Raw genomic sequence first — 4,734 nt, 5'->3', positions numbered from 1 at the left:
TAGCAAGGCACATTCCTTGCCAGTCACCACTCATGGCCATAAGATGTTTTGGCTAAGGAAGCAGTTTAGTAATGCCTGTGAGAACAAAATCCTATGACAGCAGAATGTCCAGATGTACTGATATTGAGTAACAATATATGCTTTTAAGAGAGTTATAATCATGCTTTGAGGTACTTATACACTCAAATGCCAAGGATAACTGTCTTTCAATCAACAGATTCCTAAATTGTCATGTTGTCAGCCCACTAGCATGTAGACATAACTTAGCTTTAACATAGGTAAGATCCCTACATAAGAAGAGTTTATTTTATTTAATTAATTAATTTATTTTTTTGAGATGGAGTCTTGCTCTGTCACCCAGGCTGGAGTGCAATGGTTCGTTCTCGACTCACTGCAACCTCCACCTCCCAGGTTAAAGTGATTTTCCTGCCTCAGCCTCCTGAGTAGCTGGGATTACAGATGTGTGCCACCACGCCTGGCTAATTTTTTGTATTTTTAGTAGAGGCAGAGTTTCACCATGTTGGCCAGACTGGTCTCAAACTCCTGACCTCAGGTGATCCGCCCACCTGAGCCTCCCAAAGTGCTGGGATTACAGGACTGAGACGCTGTGCCTGGCCAGAAGAGTTTAAAACAATGATGGTGTGTTCCTCCTCTTGCTTTCTGAGAACGCCTTACTATGTAACTGAGTAGCTTTCAATAAGCTACCTCTTACTGTGCTCTCTGTGACTCACCTTGAATTTCTTCCTGCATGAGATCCAAGAACCCTCTCTTGGGGTCTGGATTGGACCCCTTTTTCCAGCAACGATGAGACTGTCTGAATTTTGGAAGATTTTAAATTCCTGTAATGGCAGAGGTGTTAAGGAGGGTGATATAGAGGAGGAGGAGGAAAAGTTAGAAATAAAACTCCGAGCTAGGAGACAGTCTGGATAATAGAAATAAATCCAAATGTCTTATAAGAGGATTAGTTTTAATCAGTTTGATGTAAAGAAGTATACTGCCAATGGCAGGGGTGGAGGATTGTGTAATTTCCATAAATAACACTGAAGATGTCACTGTTTCAAATGTATTTATAATCCCTGGGTTAAAGTCAGCTCAGGAATGGAAAGACATTTTCAACTGGCTGAGTCTACGGCAGGTGGAATGAGTGCTTCCTAAGGTGGGGCAAGCAAGAGATGAAGAGTGTTGAGTTTATGATTTTTTGAGTTTATTACTAGGTAGCTTAATTTTAGTCACTGCTATGCCTGCCTTCAGTCAAAGGCAACAACTCAATTGTAACATTTGAGTTGTGGTGTTTTGCTCTTTATATACACGAGGTTTCAAAGCACTTATGTGGATGTTTGCCCACATTCTCTCACCCTATCTCCTAACCAGAGGCATCCACTTTAGATCTGGCAGCCTCATAAAGCCCATTAACAAGGATTGAGACCAAAGAATACTTTTCAGACTTTAAAGTTAACCTCTGCACCCTGGACTTAAATCTTCTTGAGTCACCTGAACAAGCATTTCATTTCAAAACATTACAGGACAGTTTTGAATGACATGGTTAGAGTCTTGTTTAAAAATGGGTGCAGGTATCCAGGGGACAGCTGGTCTGATGTCACACTGGCCAGTGATGCAGTGACAGAGTCTTCTTGAGCTCTAGCAGCAGAAAGTCATATCAGCTGCAGATTTTCCTCAGGCAATTCAAGCCTCCAAGCCTGATTCTACACACAAACTTGGGTGCACCCGTCCACTGGAAGTGAGGATGAATAGGAGATGGCGATGCTTTGGGTTCCTCTGGAATGTGCTTCACAAATACTAAGGGTAATCACTGGGTGGGGTGGTCAATCATTTCATAAACCAAACACCAATTAACCCTCCCAAAAGGAAAGAGGCTAATTTGTTACACTTAGGTATTTCCAAGTAAAACATCTCAGCTAAGGAGAAGTTTGGAAAGAGGGAAAAGTATGTGAATGCCCTTTAGCATGGAGCAATATGAAACCACCACCGGAAAAAAATAATGCACAGGTAACATCTAAGTACTGCTCAGAATGCTGCAGTAATCACATCACTCCTCTGCTCAAAACCCCTCGGTGGTTTCAAATTATATGCCGAGGAAATGATATACAAACCCTCCAGCCTAGCATCGAAGGCCCCACACTTCCTTTCCAACTCCACCCCACAGCCCCCACTCAGTGTGCTTTGGCCAGCCCGGGCTCTAGCAGGAATCTGAGTCACCTGAACCTGAGCAGCTGCTCCGGTCAAAAGAGAAGTAAACATCAATTACCGGCGCCTGCACTAGCCTTTCCCACACCTGTCTGCCCATCCTACCCACCCCAGCTGCATTTTGTCCCGCTCTGGAAGCTCCCAGCTGTCGCTTCTCATAACAGCAACTTTCCTTCTCTAATGGTTACTAAACTTAAGTCCGCACTCTCCTCCAAGGCTGACACACTTTTCGGATCAGGTCCGCGGTGTCGCTGGTGTACAGTCCTAAAACTAAAACGGAACTAAGGTGCTTCGGCAAAGATACCACCTCTTAGATCCCACACTCTCGGGGAAGAGGATCGAGCCGGCCTGGAGGACGCAGACCCCCCTGCGTCCCTCTGGCTGTACAAACTGCCCAATGACCGGCCGCGGCGGGGATGTTTCGTGGGCGGCCGGCCAATAGCGGAGAGGGGGGCGGGCCTCCGTAGGGGCCTGGCCCAGTGGGAGGCGTGCGGGGGACGTCCCCCCGCGGCCCGCCGGAGTATATAAGGCCCCACTAGCGCCCGTTCCCTGGGATTCGTGGTGTAGCTGGAGATTTGCAGCGCGTCTGTAGTCAGCGACCCTCCACCAACCTAAACTACCGGGTCGGCCATGGTGAGGGACGCTGTGCAGGGGAGGGTGTCGCACGACAGGGAGGATGCCGGGGCCCCCGGGGGTTCGGTGGGAAGCGCCTGCAGCGCAAAAAGGAAGGACGCCCCGGCAACCCAGGGTGTGGGGTGGGCTGCGCGGGGATGCCAGGGGTGTTTGGGCGTTCAGGGCGAGGGTGGGCTCTGCAGAAAGCCCGGGGACGCCCGAGGAGTCCCGGCACCACTTTTCTACCCTACTTCCCCCTGCGGAAGACCGTGCGAGCTAGAAACGCTCTGAGCGCTCCAGGAGCGCTACGGGACTGAGCAGGCTGGAGAGGTAAAGCGCGGGGCGAGAACGCGATGGAGTCGCTTGTGCGCTGCGCGCCAAGTTCGGGCAGCAGAGTCGGTTCTGCGGCGGAGCGCGCTCTGGAGCCTGGAGGGGATCTAGGAGCCGCCCTTAGTTCTCCCGAGGCGGTCCTGGACAAAGACATGCCCGCCTGCAGCTGCGGTCCCCGCCTCCCTCTGAGATCATACTCCCACGCAGGAGGCAGGGCCCGGGATGATAGGGACGTCTAACAGGTTTCTCCAGTTCAGAACCTGTTTCCCTGAATGCCTTCGTCTTGGGCCAGAGGTAGAGGTCCTCGCCCTTTGGCCCCATACTTGACTAGGGACTCCTGTAAGCTCTTGGGGTCTTGAAAAGAATGTTCTTGACTCCACTTCTCTCCTGTTTGGACCCCAAGGACTTCAGGTCTCTCCGTTAAAATGGAGTACTTGGGGTGCGTACACAGAAGTCCCTGTGTCCCCTAAAAAAACCTCTTGATCCCCGTCTCTGCTCTGAGCCCCCTTAAAGGCTCTGAGGCTGTCTTGGAGGGTAGATCCTAAGACTGTTAAACTGTTACCTACCGTCACCCTGGAAGATCCCTTCTACATTTTGGAGGTGCTCCGCCCTTTTAAATTGATCCCCTAGAATGTGGGTTGGGGTGAAGGACCAGAAGATGGGAGGGAGGGTTTCTCCACCATAGAAGCTACCTGAGGGAACAGAGTCGAAAGGTGGGGTGGGTCTTCTGGACTCCACTGTGATGCTTAATTAAGGGGTACTTGATTGGAACTGCAGTTGGCAGGGACAGGTGCTAGGGTAGGTGCCTGTCCCCCCAAAAGGGGAGTTTGTGGGTGAACTTTCAGAAGGCTAGCTCTAACTCCAAGGCTGCTTCCTCAGTTGATCCACAGGTTTGAACTTCGTCTTCTGCCCTTTCGGGTTGTGGGGGTGACAGTCGCTGCATATGGGAGACCTCCTTCTAGGCCCCAGTGCTTGAGTCTAGAAGCTCTTGGTGGGCCTGTCTCGGAATACAGACTCTGAACTTTCCCAAGCCACCCAAACAGCAGAGGGCACTGTGCAGTGGGATTTGGCTGTTTGGTTTTGGCTTTCTCTAGTTCCTGCCCCAGAGACCTAGGCTTATATAACCACCACCTTAAGCCCTGCGTGAATGAAGGTAAATGAGGGCCTGGAGGTGGTTTGGCTTAAAGTATGGGAGGGGCTGAAAGAGAACCAAGTCTTCCGGGCTTTGGGTTTTTTTTTTTTTTTTTTTTTTTTTTTTTTTTTGTTTTTTTTTTTTTTTTTTTTTTTGGAGACAGTCTTGCTCTGTCTCCTAGGCTGGAGATCAGCTTACTGCAATCTCCAACTCATGGGTTCAAGTGATTCTCCTGCCTCAGCCTGCCGAGTAGCTGGGATTACAGGCGCCCACCTGTGATCTCATTCCTTGGTGAAAATTTACATTAGTCTGCATTCTTACCCCATTCAAAAGTGAAGTGAGCCGGGCGCGGTGGCTCAAGCCTGTAATCCCAGCACTTTGGGAGGCCGAGGCGGGTGGATCACGAGGTCAAGAGATCGAGACCATCCTGGTCAACATGGTGAAACCCCGTCTCT

The sequence above is a fragment of the Cebus imitator genome, unplaced genomic scaffold (genome assembly GCF_001604975.1).
Source record: "Cebus imitator isolate Cc_AM_T3 unplaced genomic scaffold, Cebus_imitator-1.0 Scaffold38, whole genome shotgun sequence".
Lineage (NCBI taxonomy): Eukaryota > Metazoa > Chordata > Mammalia > Primates > Cebidae > Cebus > Cebus imitator.
Note: the sequence above shows the minus strand (reverse complement) of the source record.